Source organism: Vulpes vulpes, chromosome 8, assembly GCF_048418805.1.
Source record: "Vulpes vulpes isolate BD-2025 chromosome 8, VulVul3, whole genome shotgun sequence".
Taxonomy (NCBI): Eukaryota; Metazoa; Chordata; class Mammalia; order Carnivora; family Canidae; genus Vulpes; species Vulpes vulpes.
In genome coordinates, this window is record NC_132787.1 from 80,328,050 (window position 1) to 80,336,849 (window position 8,800).

General features: G+C 39.8%; 1 pseudogene; it reads right to left on the bottom strand.

The window, feature by feature from the left end:
• Positions 1-7,213: 7,213 nt before the first annotated feature.
• Positions 7,214-7,996, bottom strand: LOC112935280 (transcription factor BTF3 pseudogene; annotated as a pseudogene).
• Positions 7,997-8,800: the final 804 nt, after the last annotated feature.

Consider the following 8,800-nt stretch of genomic DNA (forward strand, 5'->3'; position numbering starts at 1 on the left):
TGATCCCTACGGGGAATCACTGTGCTAATGGGTGCTCCACCTGAGAGGGCTGGAGGAAGCCCTTCCCCTGGCTGTTTCCTCTTGGCTGGAGCGTGCTGTTCCTTCCCTCCTTTAGACTCTCCAGTGCCTTCCTCCCCTGCATCCTTGGTTTATTATACCCTTCACCTTTCCCCTTTATAATCACATGTCCCTTTGTAAACATCAAAGGAAAATCAGCAGGACTGGGGAGCTGATGAAAATTAGGCCTATGACTCAGAAGAGGAAGTTTTTCTATTTTTCATTTTTAAAGCTCTCGTCTCAGAAGAACCTAGGAGCCTTTTCTTTATGTGTACAGTTTGTCTCCCGTTTCCAGAGATTCCTCAATTCTGTTCCTATTGTCAAAGTCTACTTTCAACCATCCACTGCTTTTGGCCTACATCTTCCCTGGGCCCTCCAGGTAGCCTGGAAATCACTTCTTGTTTCCTTATGCAGCTTTGGTGTTTTTCATCCTTCATTTGGTCTATTTCAAAAAAAACAAAAAAACAAAAACCTCTCCATATTCCTCAGAGTTCCTGACCCACATCCCATCCCAACTTCCAGGCTTGTGCAAATGACAGCCTCAGCAAATGACAGTGCTCATACTTTAGCGAGAAAATACAAACAATCAGAAAAGGACTCCCTTGGTTTTCAATCACTTCACTTACATAGATTGATTATTTGTGCCCCCTCACCCCAAAATTTATATGCTGAAACCTACTCCTCAGTGTGATGGTATTTGGAGGTGGGGTCTTTGGGAGGTGATTAGGTTGCAAGGGTAGAGCCATTGTGGCTGGGATCAGTGCCCTTATAACAGATGCCCCTTAGAGCTCTCCTCACCCCTACACCTAAGGACACAACGAGAAAAGAGCCAAAAAGCATGCTGTCAGGAGACACTGAATGTACCATGCCTCAATCTTGGATTTCCCAGCTTCCAGAATTGTAAGAAATAAATTTCTGTTGTTTATAATCCACCCAGTGTATGGTATTCTGTTATAGCAATCTGCCCCTGCACACGTTTTTCTCCATCTTGCACAAAGAAAGGCCATCCTTTCAATTAAGGTGAGACCCTGCACCACATTTCTGCAGCTACCCCATTAGTCCTCTCAGGGAGAGTACTCCAACAGTTACCTCCCCCCCACCCCTCCATTTCTTCCCCTCTCCTGGATCCTTTTCTTTGATCCAACACAAAACCCTGGCCTTTCCTCATATGAACTTCCTGCTAAAAGCTGGTCCAGAAACATCCAAGGACGGACAACAAATAAAAGGGAACCAGGATGAGGACTACATGAAAATACCTACTGTTGGATCTTTTGGAATCACTCTTTATGTCTCTCACCTTCTACTCGTATTCTACTTTCTGAGGTGTCTTATCAACTATCTAATCTTTCTACTGAATTTTTAATTTTGCCAATCAGACTTTTCATTCCCAAAATTTCCTCATATTTCTGAACATTCATATTATAGCATCCTTGCTCTTGTTTTACTTGGTAATAGCTTCTCAAATCTCTGAAAATGCTAATTAGAAGTTGTTGGGGTTTTTAAAATAAATTTATTTCTATTCCCTAAATTATTTCTCTGTGAGATCTTCATCATTAGGCATATGCTGCTGATTACATGCAGTTATATTGCTATTCCAGGTCACGTTCCTCAACTCCAGGTTTGTATCTTTAATTGCCTAATGAATGACTCTACTTGGACATCCTAAAACACCTCAAATTGAATTCCTATTTTCTTCCAAGCTTTTTTTTTTTTCTTTTATCTCAGTCAATGGCACTACCATATCATCAGTTACCCAAGTAAGAAACCTAAGAGTAATTCTTAACTGGTCCTATTTTTCCTCACCTATATCTACTACATTAATTCCCAAAGATTCTATTTCTTTAATGTCACTCAATATTGTCCTAATGTTTCCAGCTTGTTGAAGAAACATAGGTGGTATAACGGCTGGAATCTCTCCATGCATTTAACTGCTCCATCTCAGGGAAGGTGGAGTGACCCACGATTTGTACATTTGGAAAGGGTAAATTGGGCATGTTCTGAGCCACTCTTTATTCTCTCGGCTGCTAGCTGCAGGGAAACATTACTTTTTTAAGTTAATTTTATTTATTTATTTATTTATTTATTTATTTATAATCTCTACACCCAATGTGGGAGCTCAAACTCATGACTCCAAGATTAAGAGTTGCAAACTTTTACTACTGAACCAGACAGGCACCCCTACAGGAGCACACATTCTAATAGTCATCCAGGTGCACCATGCCCCAGAGGATGTCACAGGTTTGGCTGCCTAGGAAGCAGATACTGAGATATATATTATGCATAGGAGGTTTATTAGGCAGTACTCTCAGGATCAATACTTGTGGAGGGAGGAGAAGGGAAGGGGAAAAAAAAAATAACAGGAAGGGCATGGAAAGGTTAGGATGAAAAGAATAGGAGCGTGAAGGAGAGGAGAAGGAAGGGGAGGGACAGGGAGTGAGGAGGGGAGGGGAGGGGAGGGGAGGGGAGGGGAGGGGTGAAGCAAGATTGAACAAAGGGAGAAGTTGAGTTGAGGTTCAGTACCAATAAAGGCTTCAGGTGACCCTGAGGGGGATGGCTCCAAAGCTTAGATGACCTTTCAAAGTTGTCTCAGATAGGGGCTAGGGGACCATGACTTTATATTCCCACTCTGATCTGTCATTGGATGCCAGCCACCCCAGGAAGGGAACATGACTTTGGGCTAGTGGTTCTCTATAGCCAAGGCCATCCCAAAAGAAGGCTGCTAGCTGATGGTTTTTGCAGCACTCCCTGTAGCCAGGGGAATACATCCTTTATTTCTGAAGAGGCATCCAGGTGGCATACCACATTTACCTCAGAGGGGCCTGCCCTGATACAGGGGTTTACTTTGCATCTCATTTCACACTCAGCTAAAGCCTCCATCATTGTGTTTTCAGCCAAAAATGGCATGTTTTGGAGTCTATCTGCCAATCATTTATAACTTTTTTTTTTCAATCGTTTATAACTTAATTTTCTCAGAAACCTAGACTGGGACAAGGGATGCTATTTAAACCTCAGATATTTCTCAATATCCTTCCCACTGCTCCCCAAGATCAGGCCATCTTTATCTCTTTCCCGGACTATAGCTGTTTCCTCTCTGGCCATCTGTCCTATGTCCATTATTACCCCTCTCTGTTTTTTTGTCCACAGTTTAGCCAAAGGGATATCCCAAAAACACACATCTGATTATCTCACTCTCATGTTTAAAACTCTTTCCTGGGGTGCCTGGCTGGCTCTGTCAGGAGAGCATGCAACACTTGATCTATGGGCCTTGTGTTTGAGCCCCATGTTGGGCATAGAGATTACCTAAAAAACAAAAGAGCTCTTTCCTGCTTTCCCCTTACCCTCAGGTATAAGGTCTAACCTTAATAGAGCTGAGAAGACCAATAAGATTTGCTTTGAACTCCGTAGTCTGGTCTGATTCTCTTATGACTCCCTCATCCTCCACCTCTGTACTCGATGCTCCAACAAGAAAAAAATTCTTTCAGTCTTCATCAGCTTGCCAATGGTTTCCTGACTTTGTGCTCTTTAAATATTTCCTCAGATTAGAATGTATCGAACTGTTTCCTTCTCCAGTCTCTTTCATGTGAATGTGAACATCTTGGGAGCTATGTTGTTACAGAAGGCATTCAACAAATATTAAATGAATGCATGAATGTATCTGGAGAGGATTTATGGCCTGTTACATGCTTATTTATTAGCAATGGCCACTACACATGGGAAAATGCTTAACTTAAAAAGACACTCTGAAACATAAAATTTTTCATAAAAATTGGCAGAGTTGCTAACAATAATACTTAAGGCTAACAGAGGTATGGCAAAATGGGCACTGATACCACGCAAGTATCAGAAAAGCATTTTGGCAATATGTAACAAGTCTTAAGATACTTAAACCATGTGCTCTAATAATTGCACATCTAGAGATCTATCCCATCTAATCAGAGATAGACGTAAAATTTATACACATTCATTGTAAAATGTTTTTCTCTTGTACTCGTATACTGTCCATATGTTCCATAATGGGCATGTTTTAATTTAAAAATCAGCAAAATTTCAGTAAAATGCTGGTAGGGTTAGAGTTGGCATTACCACTTGTGGGAGCCAGCCTCCAGAATAGGGCAATGGTTGTTGCTTCCTGGTATTCACACCCTTGTGTAGTTCCCTCTCACACTGTTACAGAGTTGATATGTGTGACAAATCGAGTATGATGGAAGTGATGACACACAACTTTCAAGATTAGGTTATAAAAGACTCTACAGCCATGTTAGTCTCTGGGTCTTCCTCTCAGATCATATGCTTTTGGGGAAAACAAGTTGCTATGTCATGAGGGCACTCTGTGAAGAGACCCAAATGGCAAGTCATTGAGGCCCTTTGACAAAACCACACAAGTAAATTCGAAAGCAAATCCTCTGGCTCAAGTCAAGCCCTCAGATCACTATAGCCCCATGACATCTTGACTGAAACCTTTTAAGAGACCCCGGGTCTCCTAGTTAAGTTCCTCCTAGATTTTTGATCTAAAGAAACTATGAGATAACAAATGTTTGTTGTCTTAAACTGCTACATTTTTAAAAAATATTTTATTTATTCATGACAGACACAGAGAGAGTGAGAGGCAGAGACACAGGCAGAGGGAGAAGCAGGCTCCATGCAGGCAGCCCAATGTGGGACTTGATTCCAGATCTCCAGGATCACACCCTGGGCCGAAGGTGGTGCTAAACCGCTGGGCCTTGGGGGCTGCCCTAAACTGCTACATTTTGTATAAGATGATCAGCTGTCCAGGTTTTACCAGGACTGAAGGGTTTCCTTGGAATACAGGATTGCCAGTGCTAAAATCAGAGAAGTCTGGGCAAACTGGGATAGTTGGTTACCCTACCATTTTTTAAATACACCCTTATTAAGATATAATTCACATACCTTAACATTTGCCCATTGAAAGCTCAGTGGTTTTAGTGTATTCAGAGTTGTGCAACCATCACAATCCAATTTTAGAACACGATAAAAAAAAAAAATTCTGAAAAAAAAAAGAAAAAAGGAATCCTATGCTCTTTAGCTATCATCCCCAGTACTCCCAGCCCTAGGCAACCACTAATCTACTTTCTTCTAGGCACTCTAGTCTTGAGAGTAATTTGTTATGTAGCAGTGAATAATAAACACAAGGCTATGGATAGTGGGATAAAGAATGCTGGCTTTTTCATTACTCTTTTACTATATACTTTTCTAAATTGTGCAAATTTTCTACAATAAGCATATTTTCATTTACTATAAGACAAAGGTAGTAATATTCTGATTTATTGGAAAAATGATTAAGATTTCATGGACCAGTTGCTTTCTCCACCCAGCATCTTTTGGCTCCCTGTTCATCTGGTTGGTAACAACACTACCGTTCCCCTTTAGGAAAGTGGCTTTCGGGAGCCTGAGTGGCTCAGTGGTTGGGCACTGCCTTCAGCTCAGGTCGTGATCCTGGCATTCGGGATCAAGTCCCGCATCAGGATCCCTGCGAGGAGGCTGCTTCTCCCTCTGCCTATGTCTCTGCCTCTCTCTCTCAGTCTATGTCTCTCATGAATAAATAAATCTTAAAAAAAAAAAAAAAAAAGGAAAGTGGCTTTCCCCAACTCCAGGCTGTTCTGATGTGGTTGCCAATCAAAGGACAAGGTGGATACTTGACTTGGGCTAGGACAATCTGATTTTCTCTCCCAATAATTTGAATATTGAGTAGAGGCAAGGAGGGACAGAAAGCATTTAAAACAAGTCATCAGGAGGCAGAATATGGGAGAACTGGTTAGAGATATTTGTTTCTAAGATCTCTGAAACTTCCTAGCTCTTCTTCTTTCCTCCTGGGCATTTAGTTATTCCTTTGATTCTGTAAGTTACTCCTCTATGGCTCCATACATCTATTTTTTAATAGAAGTTAGTTTTTATTGGGGATACTTGGGTGGCTCAGTGGGTTAAGCATCTGCCTTTGGCTCAGGTCATGATCCCAGAGTCCTGGGATCAAGTCCCTGCATGCTCTCAGTGGGGAGTCTGCTCTCTCTCTCCCTCCACTCTTCCTCATACTTGTGCTCTCTCTCTCTCTTTCTTTCTCTCTCTCTTTCTCCCTCTCTAGCTTACTTTCTCTTTCAAATTAAAGAAAAAAAGTTAGTTTCTATTGCTTGCAACAAAAGAACCCTAACTGACTGAATAATAATAAAGAATATTCATGGAGAGGAGTGCCCTTCTATTTGCTAGATGGGATGCTTTCCCATTCATGAATTGTTAATAAAGCCAATTAGATCTTCAAAAAGAGAGAGAGAGAAAGAATATTCATAGGGGAAGGAGGGAAGTTTACCCCTTCAAAAAGTATAACCATAAATCTATGACTCCAACAAAAGTTTTTAATTTTTTCATCTTTCCTATTGGTTCTCTTTAGCATCATGATATACGTATCATCTTACATTTGAATTTTTCTATCTAACATTGTACCTGCAAAAATTGTTTAGTGTTTCTATAAGGCCTTCCATACATCATTTTTCATGTATGTATTTTCTTGTACCGGCATGTCATACTTTATTAAATCTTGATCCAGTATTTGGATATTTGAGTTGATTTTAGTGTTTTGCTAGCAGATATAATGTTTAAAATGAACATTTTCACAGCAAGATTTGTGTGTTGAGTTCTTTCTTTCCTTAGGGTAAATTTACAAAATTGAAAAATGGATCTGCTATGAATGTTATCCCTGTTCCTTTCATGCATTTGATATTTCGCTTTGAAAAGTGAGGGGTGCTTTTGTGCTATAGGTATTTTTCTGTTTTGTATGTTTGGATTTCCATTTATAAGATGTTCTTAGATTGGGCAAATTCAAACAAATAGAATTTACTTGGTTATAAATCATGTTCTCTGTTGTAACTGTTATACAAGTATTCATGTGAGTATAACATTTTAAATAAACCTTTTATTGAATATATCATAAATAAATAAAATGGTACAAATCATAAGGGCAAGATCTCAATGAATTTTCACAAAGTAAACACACCCATGTGACTAGTATGAAGATCAAGGAGGACAAGTACTCCAGAAGCCCCCTTATGCTCCCACTCAATTACAACCACCTGTCAGATAACCACACTCCTGACTTCTATCACAGTAACCTAATATCGTTTGTTTTATTTTTTTCTAGGCAAAGAACTTTATTAACCTTGTTTCAAACTTTATTCCCAGGCTTCTTCAGCTTAATTAGCTGCAAAGAATGAATTGTGTATAAGCAAAAACTGAAAAGAGCTGCAGTGTCCAAGGGGCTTGGGCTTAAAAATATTAGAGATCTAGATTTTATTAGATCCACGAACAAAATTTTAAAAAGGAGTCATAATATAAAATAGCAGTTCCCAGTAACTTCTTCAAGTTTTATCTTCTTCAGAAGTTGACTCAATTCAGTTTGCTTCATTCTTGGAAGCTTCATCAAAATTCTCCACAAGACCTGGAACTTCTTCATCATCATCATCCTCTCCGGTAGCAAGTGGTGCTTTTCCATCCACGGATTGTTTGGGCAGAGCTTCAGCCAGTCTTCTTAAACTAGTCAGACTGTCTGCACCAAGCTGGTTTAAGATACTGGGTAGCATTTCTGTCAGCTGCTTTGTCTCAGCATGGCCTGTAATGATGAAAGTGTTCGCTGCCAGCGATGCCTGAACTTTAGGGTTGTTAAAATGGATCACTGTTCCTTGGTTTGTGAACATATTCACTTCTTCAATACCAGAGATATTGTTTACCCCTAACTTCTTTAAGGAGAACTGAAGTTTTTTATCATCTGCTGTAGCTGTTCTATGAACCACCTTCTTCTTTTGGGGAGCAGTTCCTTTCCCACCAATGCGCACCTGTGCTTGCAGTTTGGTGAGTTTCTTCTGGTTCATGATAGTTTCTTTCATCTTGTTGGAGCACAAATGGGACCGCGCGGGGGACTAGGGTTGGCGCTCGGGGGTCTCGGGCGAACCAGATGAGGTTAGGCGCACACACGCGGGGACGCAAGATCTCTTCTGTTTTTGAACCTTAAACAAATGCACCCTTTTCTGTACTGTTTCTTTCAGTCAGCATGTCTATAAACTTCATGCATGTATAGCAACAGTTCATCCATTCTCATTCTGTGTAGCATTGGATTGCACAGATATACATAATTTATGTATCTATTCTACTATGGGAGGACTTCTGGGTTGTTTCCAAATTTTGGCCACTGCAAATAGGACTGAAATTGCTGGCTTAGATTCAGCTTTCTTAGGTTATGCACAGATTCAGCTTTCTTAGAAACTGCTGGGTTTCAACTTGGTATACCAATTTATATTCTCACCAACAACATAGAAGAGAGTTCCAGTTGTATCATATCTTCTGATTTTAACTTGTACTTATGCTGTGTTTCTTGGCCACTTAGATATTCTCTTTTTTAAAGTACCCATTCAAGTCTCTGACCCATTTTTGGGTCATTTTTGGAATTCTAACTAATAAATATATAAGGAATGATTAGATTGGAAAATCATTTTGTAATCAGAGTAATTATTAATTCTGGAAAGAATCATCAAAAGATGTTAAAAATTAGTGGGTGAAATTTAATGAAAAACAAGATATTAACATACTCTCAAAATATCTCCACGTAAAATACTTTTAGTTACAAAGAGGAAAATGTAATTTTACAATATAAGAACCTGATAGACATTACCTTAATTGGTTGATTAAAGTCAACATTACCAACAATGGGACAAACCATGGGCATCCTGTTGTAAGACATTGA